We start from the raw sequence: 15,881 nt of genomic DNA on the forward strand, positions 1-15,881 counted from the left end.
TTTATCTCAGAATTGTTTCTGCCCTTATTGCAAACAGTACCTACAATTTGAAAATTTATCAAACACTTAGAAAAAAATGAAGGGCTGTAAAAAAACAATGGCTAGGATATAACTTTGCTAGAGTGATTAGAATTTCCTATGTGGTAATTCTACTTAAGCTATCTTCAAACAGACTTATACATTACTCGGCAGCCAATATTAAAAAAAATCTGGAAAACAAACAAAATATTCCAACCTATTCTAGAAGATCTTTGATTTGTATTTCTTTCAAGTTTGGATGAATGTTTGTTGGTTTTATCAGTGTCCTCCTGCAATTGCTGAATCTCCTTTAAGATGCAAACTCAACGGAAAATTCTGTACTTCCTTCTATGATTTATACAAATAAAGCAGGTATATAAATAACAAAAATATATAGTGCTCAAGTACTGTAGCAATAAACTTATAAATGAAAAATGAAAAGTAGCAACCAAAAAAAGAAATACTGAAAGATATGAAGACATTTCTTCATATTGTAAATAATGCTATTACTAAAATGCTTGTCAATATATAAAAATGATAGGGAATTTTCTAAAATAAGATTATTTAGGTATAGCTTTAAAGCCTTATTATCTTTCTTTGCATGTTAACAAAACCATCTTAGGAACTTCCATGTATGTTTTATAAATAAATATAGAATAATTCTGACTGTGAAAAATCTTGGACTCATTTTCAATTGAGACAGACAAACCTGATGACCATGAGTTTGATGCAGGCATTAAGAGATTCTAATAAAGGCAACATGATAATTAATAGAATTACTCTTTCAGTGCTTTCTCAGAGTATGTGTTACTTACACTTAATAAGCTGGGGTATCTGTTTCTGATCACATCAGATTTCACTTTTAATATATTACTTTTACAATTCTTTTTCTTTTTTTATTGTTTTATTATTCATATGTGCATACAAGGCTTGGGTCATTTCTTCCCCCTGCCCCCACCCCTTCCCTTACCACCCACTCCACCCCCTCCCTCTCCCCCCCCTCAATACCCAGCAGAAACTATTTTGCCCTTATCTCTAATTTTGTTGAAGAGAGAGTATAAGCAATAATAGGAAGGAACAAGGGTTTTTACTGGTTGAGATAAGGATAGCTATACAGGGAGTTGACTCACATTAATTTGCTGTGAGTGTGTGTTACCTCCTAGGTTAATTCTTTTTGATCTAACCTTTTCTCTAGTTCCTGGTTCCCTTTTCCTATTGGCCTCAGTTGCTTTTAAGGTATCTGCTTTAGTTTCTCTGAGTTAAGGGCAACAAATGCTAGCTAATTTTTTTAGGTGTCTTACCTATCCTCACCCCTCCCTTGTGTGCTCTCGCTTTTATCATGTGCTCAAAGTCCATTCCCATTGTTGCGTTTGCCCTTGATCTAATGTCCACATATGAGGAAGAACATACAATTTTTGGTCTTTTGGGCCAGGCTAACCTCACTCAGAATGACGTTCTCCAATTCCATCCATTTACCAGTAAATGATAACATTTCGTTCTTCTTCATGGCTGCATAAAATTCCATTGTGTATAGATACCACATTTTCTTAATCCATTCATCAGTGGTGGGGCATCTTGGCTGTTTCCATAACTTGGCTATTGTGAATAGTGCCGCAATAAACATGGTTGTGCAGGTGCCTCTGGAGTAATCTGTGTCACATTCTTTTGGGTATATCCCCAAGAGTGGTATTGTTGGATGAAATGGTAGATCAATGCTTAGCGTTTTAAGTAGCCTCCAAATTTTTTTCCAGAGTGGTTGTACTAGTTTACATTTCCACCAACAGTGTAAGAGGGTTCCTTTTTCCCCCACATCCTCGACAACACCTGTTGGTGGTGGTGTTGCTAATGATGGCTGTTCTAACAGGGGTGAGGTGGAATCTTAGTGTGGTTTTAATTTGCATTTCCTTTATTGCTAGAGATGGTGAGCATTTTTTCATGGGTTTTTTGGCCATTTGAATTTCTTCTTTTGAGAAAGTTCTGTTTAGTTCACCTTCCCATTTCTTTATTGGTTCATTAGTTTTGGGAGAATTTAGTTTTTTAAGTTCCCTATATATTCTGGTTATCAGTCCTTTGATGTGTAGCTGGCAAATATTTTCTCCTACTCTGTGGGTGTTCTCTTCAGTTTAGAGACCATTTCTTTTGATGAACAGAAGCTTTTTAGTTTTATGAGGTCCCATTTATCTATGCTATCTCTTAATTGCTGTGCTGCTGGGGTTTCGTTGAGAAAGTTCTTACCTATACCTATTAACTCCAAAGTATTTCCTACTCTTTCCTGTACCAACTTTAGAGTTTGTGGTCTGATATTAAGATCCTTGATCCATTTTGAGTTAATCTTGGTATAGGGTGATATACATGGATCTAGTTTCAGTTTTTTGCAGACTGCTAACCAGTTTTCCCAGCAGTTTTTGTTGAAGAGGCTGCTATTTCTCCATCGCATATTTGTGTGCCTTCATATCCAGGTCCTCTATTCTGTTCCACTGGTCTTCATGTCTGTTTTTTTGCCAGTACCATGCTGTTTTTATTGTTATTGCTTTGTAATATAGTTTGACATCAGGTATTGTGATACCTCCTGCATTGTTCTTTTGACTGAGTATTGCCTTGGCTATTCGTGGCCTCTTGTGTTTCCATATAAATTTCACAGTAGATTTTTCAATCTCTTTGATGAATGTCATTGGAATTTTGATGGGAATTGCATTAAACATGTAAATTACTTTAGGGAGTATTGACATTTTTACTATGTTGATTCTACCAATCCATGAGCATGGGAGATCTCTCCACTTTCTATAGTCTTCCTCAACCTCTTTCTTCAGAAGTTTATAGGTTTCCTTGTAGAGGTCATTCACATCTTTTGTTAGGTTTACACCTAGGTATTTGATTTTTTTTGAGGCTATTGTAAATGGAATTGTTTTCATACATTCTTATTCAGTTTGCTCATTGTTAGTGTATAGAAATGCTAATGATTTTTCTATGTTGATTTTATATCCTGCTACCTTGCTATAGCTACTGATGGTGTCTAGGAGCTATTGAGTAGAGTTTTTTGGGTCTTTAAGGTATAGGATCATGTCATCTGCAAATAGGATATTTTGACAGTTTCTTTACCTATTTGTATTCCTTTTATTCCTTCATTTTGCTTAATTGCTCTGGCTAGGAATTTCAGTACTATGTTGAATAGGAGTTTAGAGAGTGGGCATCCTTGTCTGGTTCCTGATTTTAGAGGGAGTGGTTTCAGTTTTTCTCCATTAAGTATAATGCTGGCTGTAGGTTTGTCATATATAGCTTTTATAATGTTGAGGAACTTTCCTTCTATTCCTAGTTTTCTTAGATCTTTTATCAGGAAATGGTGTTGGATCTTATCCAAGGCTTTTTCTGCATCTATTGAGATGATGAAGTGGTTTTTGTCTTTGCTTCTGTTAATGTGGTTTATTACGCTTATTGATTTTCGTATGTTGAACCACCCCTGCATCCCTGGGATGAAGCCTACTTGGTCGTGGTGAATAATCTTTTTGATGTGTTGCTGAATTCGGTTTGCCATTATTTTGTTGAGGATTTTTGCGTCAATGTTCATTAAGGAGATTGGCCTATAGTTCTCCTTTTTGGAGGTGTCTTTGCCTGGTTTTGGGATAAGGTGTTATACTGGTTTCATAAAATGTGTTTGGCAGTTTTCCTTCCCTTTCTATTTTGTGGAACAGTTTAAGGAGGGTTGGTATCAGTTCTTCTTTAAAAGTCTGATAGAATTCAGCAGAGAATCCATCAGATCCTGGACTTTCCTTTTTGGGGAGACTCTTGATTGCTGCTTCAATTTCATTTTGTGTTATAGATCTATTCAGGTGATTAATTTCCTCTTGGTTCAGTTTTGGATGATCATATGTATCTAGAAATCTGTCCATTTCTTTAAGATTTTCAAATGTATTTGAATATAGGTTCTCAAAGTAGTCTGTGATGATTTCCTGGACTTCCATGGTGTTTGTTGTTATCTCCCCTTTTGCATACCTGATTCTACTAATTTGGGTTTTTTCTCTCCTCATTTTAGTCAGGTTTGCCAGGGGTCTATTGATCTTGTTTATTTTTTCAAAGAACAAAGTTTTTGTTTCCTTAATTCTTTGTATGGTTTTTTTGGTTTCTATTTCGTTGATTTCAGCTCTTATTTTTATTATTTCTCTCCTTCTATTTGTTTTGGGATTTGCTTGTTCTTGTTTTTCTAGGAGTTTGAGATGTATCATTAGGTCATTGATTTGGGATCTTTCAGTCTTTTTAATATATGCACTCATGGCTATAAACTTTCCTCTCAGGACTGCCTTAGCTGTGTCCCATAGGTTCCCGTAGGCTGTGTTTTCATTTTCATTGACTTTCAGGAACTTTTTAATTTCCTCTATTATTTCATCAACGATCCATTGTTCATTAAGTAATGAGTTATTTAGTTTCCAGCTGTTCACATGTTTTTTGTCTTTACTTTTGTTGTTGAGTTCTACTTTTACTGCATTGTAATCAGATAGTATGCATGGAATAATTTCTATTTTCTTATATTTGCTGAGGCTTGCTTTGTGCCCTAGGATATGATCTATTTTGGAGAAGGTTCCATGGGCTACTGAGAAGAATGTATATTGTGTAGAAGTTGGATGAAATGTTCTATAGACATAAACTAGGTCCATTTGATCTATTGTATATTTTAGATCTTGGATTTCTTTCCTGATTTTTTGTGTGGATGACCTATCTATTGATGATAATGGGGTGTTAACGTCTCCCACAACCACTGTTTGGTGTTAATATATTCTTTTAGGTCTTTCAGGGTATGTTTGATGAAATTGGGTGCATTGACATTGGGTGCATACAGGTCGATTATTATTTCATTTTGGACTATTTTCCCTTTTATTAGTATGGAATGTCCTTCTTTATCTTGTTTGATCAATGTAGGTTTGAAGTCTACTTTGTCAGAGGTAAGTATTGCTACTCCTGCCTGTTTTCGGGGGCCATTGGCTTGGTAAATCTTCTTCCAGCCTTTCATCCTAAGCCTATTTGCTTATTTCTGTCGGTGAGATGGGTCTCCTATAAGCAACAAATTGTTAGATCTTACTTTTTAATCCATTTTGTCAAGTGGTGCCTTTTGATGGGTGAATTAAGTCCGTTAACATTAATTGTTAGTATTGATAGGTATGTGGTGATTCCTGTCATTTAGTTGTCTTAGTTGTTTGAAGGTTTGATTGTGTGTGCCTAAGTTGAGGTTACTCTCTACTGTCTTGCTTTTTCTTTTCCTCTGGTTTCGTGCTGGCTGTCTTTTCATGGTTAAGTTGGGTTTCACTTTCTGTGTGCAGAATCCCTCGAAGAATCTTTTGTAGTGGTGGCTTTGTGGTCACATATTGTTTTAGTTTCTGCTTATCATGGAAGACTTTTATTGCTCCATCTATTTTGAATGATAGCTTTGCTGGGTAGAGTATCCTGGGGTTGAAGTTATTTTCATTCAGTGCCCGGAAGATCTCACCCCATGCTCTTCTTGCTTTTAATGTTTCTGTTGAGAAGTTGCTGTGATTTTGATGGGTTTACCTTTGTATGTTACTTGTTTTTTGTCTCTTACAGCCTTCAATATTCTTTCCCTAGTTTCTGAACTTGTTGTTTTAATGATAATATGTCGTGGGGTAGTTCTATTTTGATCTGGTCTGTTTGGTGTCCTGGAGGTCTCTTGCATCTGTATGGGAATATCTTTTTCTAGATTTGGGAAATTTTTCTTTATTATTTTGTTGAATATATTATGCATTCCCTTGCTTGCACCTCTTTTCCTTCTTTGATGTCCATGATTATCAAGTTTGGTATTTTGATGGTCTTTTCACAGGTCTTGAGTTGTTTAATTGATAGTTCTTCAGTTTTTCCTTTAATTACCATTTCTTCTTCAAGTTCTGAGATTCTGTCTTCTGTTTGTTCTATTCTGCTGGATTGGCCTTCCGTTTTGTTTTGCAGTTCTGTTTCGTTCTTTTTTCTGAGGTTTTCCATATCCTGGGTGTTTTCTTCTTTAATGTTGTCTATTTTTGTCCTGAGTCATTTATCTGTTTATTCATTGTGTTCTCTGTTTCACTTTGGTGTTCATACAGTGCTTCTATGGTTTCCTTTATTTCTTCTTTTGCTTTTTCAAAATTCTCTATTTTTGTTGTTTGGAATTTCTTGAGTGTCTCCTGTACATTTTGATTGACCATATCCATTATCATCTCTATAAAATTCTCATTGAGTACCTGTAGTATGTCTTCTTTTAAATTATTCTTCTGGGCTTCATTAGGTCCTTCGGCATACTTTATCTTCATTTTGTTGGAGTCTGAATCTGAGTATCTGTTTTCTTCATTCCCCTCTGGTTCCTGTACTAATTTTTTGCTGTGGGGAGACTGGTTTCCCTGTTTTTTCTGTCTTCCTGTCATTGTCTTTGGTGTTGTTACTGCCCCTGTACTGTGTGCAATTAAGTATTTTCTAGCTTGTAATAATAATAATGGTAATATTTAGAATGGAAGGGTAAGAGGAGATGGAAAGCAAGAAGTTAAAGAAAAGGGAAAAATAAATAAACAGACAAGAAGGAGAAAACAGAACAAGGAATCAGACAAGAAAGTTTCAAAGGTATAAACAGGGAGCATTAGTGTACTAATTGACAGTAAGCTGAATAGGCATTGGAGAGACAGAGAGAGGATTGAAAATAAAAAATAAAAAAATAAAGATAAGAATAAAAATAAAAAATAAGTAAATGAAAGAAATATATAAATAAAATAAAATAAAATGAATAATAGAAAAATTTTTAAAAAACCAAAAAACCTCCAAGTTCAAATGCAATGAAGTTTCAGTCTTAATAATTTCGGTGTCCGTCTCAGTGTCCAATCCTGGAGATGGTGCCTCAGATGTTGTTCTGAAGTTGTCTCATCAAAGGGGACGCATAAAGTAAAACAAAACTACATACACACACAAAAAAAACCCCCACCAAGTGTCCCAAGTTCAAATGCAATACAGTTTCAGTAAGTTTTTCAGCATGCAGGTGTAATTCAGTTGTTCTCCCATCAAAGGTAGGGAGAAAAAGAAAAAAAAAAAGAGTCTGGAGACAGTTCTGAGAATGGTGTCTGTGTCTGTGGCTTGCCTGCCCGCTGCTGTCAGCCTGCTGTTGACAGAGATCTGTGTTATTTATGCAGATCTCTGGGGTGAGCTTAGCACTCACCTGGCCCTGCAGGCTTTGTTTACTCAGAGTTTTCCTGTGTGCCTCTGCTACAAGCTTTCCCCTTTCCAAGCACACTGGGGAAAGTGACACTGCATCTGCTTTCTCCGGCCTGCGTGTTTATTTACAGTTCATGTGTGAAGTTGGTCTTCCCCCCTCTCCTGTGCAGTTTTCCTCCCACCGCCACTTTTACAAGCTTTCCTGCCCCTGATTACTGGGCAGTGCTGCTGTTCCTGCCACCCACTATGTTTGTTTACAGCTCATGTGGGAAGTGGGTCTTCCCCCCCTCTCCTGTGGAGTTTTCCTCCCTCGCCACTCTCACAAGCTTTCCTGCTCCTGGTTGCTGGGCACGTGCCCCCGCTCCTGCTCGAGCCTCTCCAGCCCACCTGGTTTGTTTATTTACAGTTCCGGGAAGGATTCCCTTTCCCCAATCTTTAGTGCTCAGTGTGCCCCACCCTCTTTCCCGTGTCTTTATTGTTCTTATTGCTTATTATTCAGTTTCTCTTTTTTCCCGTGGTGGAGGTCAGTCTGTCCAGGGGGCTATGCTGATCTGGCCCAGGCTTGTCTGTGGGACTACCACGGTACCGCGAAGCTCACCTTGTCCGCATCTTCCCAAGCCATCTGGGCGTGGGTGACTGGCGGCCCGGGAGCCCTCCTTGTTTCTCCGTTTAATGTGAAGTGGAGATTCTCTGCACTGGCTGGAGGTGTGGAGGGGTCAAAGTTTTGCCTCTTCTCGGTGGTTTTGCCTGCAAAGTGTGTCTCCAGCATCTCTCCAAGATTTCACTATAGGAGGCTCGCTTTCTGCTTCCTCCCTCTAGCTGCCATCTTGGAATCTACAGTTCTTACAAGTGTAATTGGTCCTAACCTTGAAAATCTCACTGTTGTGATGAACAATTTCATCTCTTTAACTTGTGAGGTCTTTAGTTTTCTGCCTCCTGATCTCAGCTGACTCAAGAATGAGCAGCCCATCAAGCCAAACACACATGCTCTCATTGTGCCCGGTAGGGGACTTACTACTCTTCTAAGGTGGGCATAACATCTCATTTTCCTTTCTTTAATACAAATGGCATTTCAACTTTATCCCGTTCCAAACTTTTATCTTACTCCATTAGTAAGTAAACGCCTCTCTTTACCCACTTGGGACCATTAGAGTAAGATTGTACAGACTTTAGTGGAATTATACAATAAAAAGATCTCCAACAAATCATGAAATTTAGGAAGAGAATGGCTTAGTGATTCTGAATATAGATGGCAAGTAGTATTTTCATCATATTAATCTACTGGTTGCTTTTAATCAACCTCAGTGCTTCTTAAGGCTAGATGATAGATAGATAGATAGATAGATATATGATAGATAGATAGATTAGTGAGAGGCAGAGATACATAGTCAGATGTATAGATAAGCAGATGACAGGGTATAGAAATGTAGTCAGTTACCTCGGTCGGCACTATGGAAAATTCATACGCAGGAAACATTTGTTACCATATTTTAGCTACAGGAAAAGCTTCTGGCTCCTAAAAACTTCTATCATTAGGAATTATTGTATCTCTCACCCAAAAGGCTGGCTGTCTACCCTGGTAAGGGATTTAACTTGTTTAGGACAAAAGTTTTACAATGACACTGCCCAAAAGATCCAATGGTGGAGGAGCTCCAAACCACACAGAAACCCAGTGCCACCCACGGACCAACTTCTCTAATTTCCAGAAAGGTTGGAACAAACTTACCACAAACATAGACTGGTGGGAACCCAGGGTACTGTATTGGATCTGTAGGAAGCAAACTTGTATGGTGCTACCTAACAGCTGGTTTGGGTCTTACATACTAGGCTTAATCAGGCCATCCTTCTTCTTGCTTGCCCTCTGACAAGGTAAAAAACTGGGGGTCCCCATATATGAAGAAAAATTAAGTAGACAAAAACAACAAATTGGCAATTGGAAAGATAACAAATGGCCTCCCAAGCAAATCATCCAGGACTATGGTCCTCTGCCTTTTGGGCAGGAGATGGATCCTGGGGCTATCACAGCCCAATGTGTATGCTCAACTGCATCATCAGGCTACAGGCTATTGTTGAAATTATAACTAACAAAACAACAAGAGCTCTCAATTTGCTGGCAAAGCAAAGCACTAAAATACGCAATGCTATCCATCAAAACAGCTTAGCTCTAGACTACTTGCTTGCTTCTGAGGGAGGAGTTTGTAGGAAATTTAATCTAAGCAACTGCTGCTTACAGATTGATGATGAAGGGAAAGTCATAGAAGAAATCACAGACTGGATGAGAAAGCTTGCCCATGTCCCCGTCCAGACTTGGAGAGGATGGGATCCCAATGACCTGTTGGAGAATGGTTCTCTGCCTTGGGGGTTCTTGTCTAATGGGGCAATGGGACTTGCCCTGAGAGCACCCTTAATATTACCCTGCCTGGTTCCCATGGTATTGCAGCCTATCGGAACCATTTCCTTTTTGAAAGGAAAATGGCCACACATATAATGATGTTATGGAAATACAAACCCTTATATCAAGATGATGTTTTTTGACCTTAGGTGGGTCTGATCATCAAACGGGGGAATAATGTAGCAAGGAGGAGGACCAGAAAAATAACAGACAAGTCTGTGTTCTGATAATGTAGCAAGGGGGAGGGATGGCATAGCAGAGAGATGAAACTTAAAGAATCTAAATGCGAAGAAGGTCACATAGCCAAGAGAGTTGCATGCAGCCATATATGGGTTAAACTTTGCTTTTTGCTTCTGTAACCTGCTTGTAAGGGTATATAAAGTAAGCCCCCTTTTTTCTTGGGGCTCAGCCTTTGGACTCAAGTCCACTGAGTCTGTGCTAGCACAATAAAACATTGCTTCCTGCTGAATTGTCTCAGTGTCCTGTGTCTCTGCTCAAGATTCGCATAACATCAGGACCACAAGGACTATTTCTGTTGGAAGAGGGCTCATGATGTCTTCATGAATTTGTAAAAGTGGGGTCATGATGGAAGACTTTCTGTGGGAAATTTTGAAAAGGATGCTCACTGACATGGTTTCTCCAAAATAGCCTGTTACTGCAGGACTGCTGGACAAAGGCCCAACTATCTGAGAAAAAGGCCAAGGTTTTAACACATAACTCCTGTACTCAAAAAGTTTCAATGACTGTCTGTTATCTCAAGAACAAAGTTGAAATCCTTTAGTCTGGATTTGAGAGTCTCCTTAATTTAGTCCAAGCTATTATTCCCGTACTGTTTCAAGAATACTGCTATAACTATTTCTCCTGAAGTAATCTCTTTCATTATCAAAGGTTACTTATCCTCTTACGCCTACCTGGGCTTCCCTTTTTTTTTCTATTTTTATCATTTCTGTTTGGCATTCAATACCTGCCATAAACCTTCTGTCCATGAAGCCTACTCTAACCTTTTAATGCACTGTGATAGCTCTTTTTTTTCTGAATTTCTCAAGAATGTGTCTGAGGGCTGGTGGAATAACTTGAGTGGTAGAGTGTCTGCCTGCCAAGTCTGAGGCCCTCAAACTTCAGTAATACCCAAAAAAAACAAAACAAAGCAAAAAAAAACAAACCTCAAGAATGTGCGTATAAATCTTTTACCACTACAGTCAGCATGACCATTCAATTTATCATCCCAAACCAAACACTTCTGAGCATGAAACAAAGCAATTTTAATCATTTTCCCAGGACAACAGAATAATGCATGAAAAGTGGTCCCTGGTTATAATGCTTACTGCTGTCCAGGGAAAATTTAAGTTCTTCAAAATCAGAACAATGTACCTTAAATTATTCTATTAACTAGTTCTAGGGGCTTAGTAAATATTGATGGACAGCTTATTTGACTTATAGAAATGTTCAGAACCTTGTGATTAAATATTGTTTCTATCATCAACATTTATGTTCAAGAAATCAAATCTGAGAAAAACTTAGTCTTCTTATATAAGAACAGAACATTGCACAGGATAAGTTCTTAAACAGCCATTCTATTCTCAAATCTGCTCCAGAGTTATTGAAAGGCTAAGGGATGTGAGAATCTGAGAAGTAGAAATGAGTCCTTTTTTGTTTATGCTTTCTGTGGTGCTCTCTTGACCTGGTTGTGTTTCCAGGGCACTTTGGAGCAGCGGCCATAGTCCAGGTGAACCTTCATCTCAGGCCCACTCACGCAAAAAAACATGCAGTGTTTCTATGCATTGCTGATCCCTTATCTTAGGTACCCAGATTAGCCAGTTGTGCCTGGAGTAAACCACTGTCATTTCTCAGTGGATACTTCCAAGTTCTAAACAAAGGACATCTGATTCTTAATCTATGATGTTCCTTTAGGCCAAATCCCACAGCAATCTCTTACTGGGCACCAAAGCTTCTTGCTGAGTGCTGACAGTGTTTCCAGTGGGCACAAATGATCCTGGCATTCCTGCCCTGGCATTCCCACAGGGCAGAATTCCAAGATGCCAAAGTTTTTCTGATGTAAAGCACAAAAACTTCTGTCTTCTTTTTTGGAGTATACTCTATTAATGCAAAATATCTTTCATGGTGTTTTAAATTTTTTTCTTCACTCCCAAAAAATCTGAACTATGTAATATGCTCATTGCAGACCAGGCTAGGATACAGAACTGGGTGGGTGGGTGGATAGGGGAAAGACACTATACTTTAATTAGAAATATATTTCCTTTTCATCAGCTAAGGGCTTGTTATAGAGTCAAACTCTTGCTGAAGTTGGGTCAGTTCTGTACCAGGTAGAATTACCAGATAAACTGCAAATATTTCATCATACTTATAATAAAATTGTATTTGCTATTTGTTACTTGAAACTCCAATTTAACTGTGTCCTGTGTTTATATTTGCTAATTATATTTGCTAATTCTGATAAACCTACTTTTAAGAAGCTCCTTGTTCCCTCATAGAAATTGCCTTCTGATGGATGCATCTAAGACTCAAGCTAGAAATCCAAGAGTGTATTTGGTTACACAAGTGCAAATGTTTGTTTAATCTCCTTAACAGTAGAATAACTGATAAAAAGGCTGCACCCATTTCCACCCTGCTCCCATGAAGAATGATGTAGAATAGTTATACTGGAAATAAAAACATGCCCATGTTGAGAAGAAAATCACTTTTATCCTAATAAGAGAATGACAGTTACCTTCCATCACTCTTTGGGTAGCAAAATATAATGCACCTCTGTTAGAATGAAAGAGGCATAGAAGAGGCAGAAAGGTGGCTTAAATGCCAGGATGGGGTTTATTAATTCAGAAGGAGCTCTGTGGAGGGGAGTATCCAGAGAAAGCCAGAAGCCCACAGCTGCTTACAGACTTGGAATAGATGTAGGGGAGGCGTCTAAATGGGAAATTTTGCTGACTGGAAGATTTAGAGGAAGCTAGAGGAAATAAGTGGTAATTTGGTAGATAAGTTGCTCAGTTCTGGAACCCCTGGTGAGGTAACAGCTCCAGACTCCCAGTTGAGCTGGCAGTTTTGGATCCCTGGTGAAGTGGCAGTTTGTCGTTTCCTTGAGGATAGGTGTAGTCTTTCCAGTGAGTGGTGGGGTGTTTTCAGTAAGCTGCTTGCAAGTGATTGGGGGGGGGTAGTTTCTGATCCTAATATGGCTTCTTTTAATATTTATATATAAAAGGGGATGGGGACCTGATGTTCCTCTATCTACTTCCTGCTGAATGGGGGTGTCAAGGTCTTTTAAGGGGAGGGATATTGGCAGGGTCTTCTTGCTTTAAGTGGCTATAGCAGGCCTGCTAGAGGAATAGAACTAGGTTGATCTGTTTACAGGTAGGGTCCTGAATAAAAGCCTGAAGCCTCTGGGAAACAAAGAGAGAAAGGATTTGAAGCAGGCAAGGTTTGATAGTCAGCAGAATGAGGAACAAAATAAGGAGTCCCAGCAGAGAGGTTACTCATGGCATCCACTTATCCCAGGAAGACCATTGTCCCCAGCTGTCTGTTGTGTGTTATTTTGGAGTGTAGCAGGGAGGAGGGCCAGAAAAGAAGCAAGCAAGTCTGTGTTCTGATAATGGAGGAGGGGATGGCATAGCAGGGAGATAAAAACCTTAAGGAATCTGAAAGTGAAGAAGGTCACTTAACAATGAGAAAAAGCTAGTCAATAAAATAGTATGTAGCCATATATTGGTTAAACTTTGTTTCTTGCTTCTGTAACCTCCTTGCAAAGGTATATAAGGCAAGGCCCCTTTGTTCTTGGGGCTCAGCCTTTGGATGTGAATCCACTGAGTCACTGCCAGCATGCTAATAAACATTGTTTCCTGAAAAGCCTTGGTGTCCCGTTTCCTTCTTCTTGATTATCTTGCAACAGGAGTTTGGCAATATGTTCCCAAAGCCTCTTAATGGCATCTCGAATGATCCCAGACTGGTTGACATAAAAGCAACATTCTTTCTGTGAGAAGAGGCATGTTCTCCCCTTTTCAGCCGTGAGGAAGTCAAGAGCCTGACAGTTTTGAAAGACTTCTCCTGCCAAGGAATTTGTTTTGGAGGTATAGATGGGCTGACTTAATTCATCTGGGGTGTTAGCGAAACTACTTGAGAGTTGTTGAAAATACAGTGAGGAAGTGGTTATTCCTGCTATCCCAGTCCCCAGGGAAGCCATAATTCCTAGACCAACATGAGAGGAATGGTCTGTATGGCTTTTTTGGCTCTGGCCCTTGAGGGTAAAGAGTTTAAAAGGGGAGAACTGAACTCATTGATTATTAGGTAGTGTGCCTATTTCAGGGATCTGGTGTATGAGAGTACAGGTGTGAGACCAGGGAGTAGATAAACAGAGATAGGATGAAGTTCCACATAGGAAAAATGAGGTCAGGCAGAAGTCATAAGTGAAAGCTGCCATCCAGGAGAATGTCTCTTTGACCTGTCCCAGCCATATGCTCCAAATGGGAAGTCTTTTTCTGATTCTCAGACTAAAGAAGAGTCAGACAGTACAGCCTCTGTGAGAGGTTGGTACTGGGCTACTAGATGAATTTTAATCTTTGTGGTGAGGGAGAAATGGATTAGATCAACAAGTGTTTCTAGGGGGTGCTGGTGGCAGCTGGTGGGGGAAGTGGCACTGGATATTTTGGGGGGATCTGAAAAGCATAAGGGATTATTTCAACCAGCTGTTGATATGGGTATGCAGAGACTCTGATGGTCTGATGAGGGGCATAAGATAAGGGTTTGGTTGTAGAGCCTGCCACAACTTATAAAGGGTGTAGGCAAAGCTTGGGTTGGAAAAGTCTCAGCTGAGACAGGGATGTCAGCATTGTCCAGGTGGAAATGGGCCCTCTAATCCTGGCATGGGGTGGAGGTAAGGGATGGTTTGGATTGGTTGACCATTTTTGGAAATTAACAAGTTCTTTGTATACAGAGTGGAAAAGAGCAATCATATGACAGTTCACAATACCAGAGATACCATCATTATTGGGGAGAGGATAGGGGTTGAAGCCAGTGATGGGGAGAGGGTCTGGGAAGTCCCTTCCTAGCAGAGGAACTGGGCATTCTGGTAGGTACAGGAATTTGTGAGTCACCTTGTGTCCTCCTAGTTGGCACGTCCAGTGTTGGCAGAACTCCTGGGCAGTTTGGGTGCTGGTGGCTCCAACTATTATGACCCTGTAATCAGTGAGTGGGGCCCCAGGTTTAGTGACCATGGAATGCTCAACACCTGAGTCCACCATGAAGATCATTGGTTGGCCCCCCACTTTCATTTCAACCGTAGGCTCTTGGGGACCTAATAGTAAGGAGCCCAGTCTTTCCTAGTCCAACTCAATTTGCTAGGTAAATGAGGTCCTGGGCCTCTGGTTCAGTTGCCATCCAGTCTTCTTTCCTGTAGCAATCTTATTAGGCTCCAAAGCTGGTCCCTTGCAGTGGGGGCATTCAGTCTTCCAGTGGCCAATCTCCTTGCAATAGGCACATTGGTCTCATCAGAGTGGGGTTCTTCCTTCCATACCAGAGCTGACTGCTTGGTCGGGTCTGGCTTACCCAGTGCTGCAGCCAATAAGGACACCCTGGCTTTTTCATTTTTATTGGCCTCTCATTTTTCCTCATGGTCCTGGTTCACAAACACTTTATTTGCCACTTCTAATAGCTGGGTGGCATTCATTCCAGTGAAGCCTTCAAGTTTCTGCAGTTTCTGGTGAATGTCAGCATATGACTGGGCCACAAACACTGTATTGACCAGCTGTACAAACACTGGTTTTCTGACACTTCTGGATTGAAGGGGATGTACACCCAGAAGGCCTCACAGAGTCTCTCATAAAAATGTTGGTGATTCCTCTGGCTTCTGGATAACTGCCTCAGTTTTGGACATGTTAGTTGGCCTCTTAGCTCCAGCCCTGAGCCCTTGTAGGAGGGCAGTGCAATATTGAGTGCAGATGCCTCATCCTTCTGCTGCATTGAAGTCCCAGGTAGGCCTAGCATCAGGGGCCACTTCCCTTGCCCAGGCTTCTGCGTCTAGGGTTCCTGCTGGGGCCTGCCCTTGGAGCCAGCGGAGACCTCCATCAGGATTCGACATCACTCTTCTGGGTTGAATAATGTCAAGAGTATCTGTCAGCAGTCATTCCAAGTAGGTTGATGGGTCTGAAATATGGATTCTAGGAGGTTGATCATGCCTGCGACTTTTCTGAATAAGGCAGTATGTGGCTCCTCCAATTTAAGAGGTCAGTTGTACTGAAAGATTGGTAATAGAGGATAGACTGTCTGGGCTGGACCATGCTGTCAGCACCAATCT

The 15,881-nt window shown here is 40.0% G+C and overlaps 1 pseudogene; it reads right to left on the reverse strand.

Annotated features, from left to right (window-relative positions):
* The window catches only part of LOC109676832 (nucleoprotein TPR-like), a 30,060-nt pseudogene extending 14,395 nt beyond the window's left edge, over positions 1-15,665 (reverse strand).
* Between the last annotated feature and the right edge of the window lie 216 nt (positions 15,666-15,881).

The sequence above is a fragment of the Castor canadensis genome, chromosome 11 (genome assembly GCF_047511655.1).
Source record: "Castor canadensis chromosome 11, mCasCan1.hap1v2, whole genome shotgun sequence".
Lineage (NCBI taxonomy): Eukaryota > Metazoa > Chordata > Mammalia > Rodentia > Castoridae > Castor > Castor canadensis.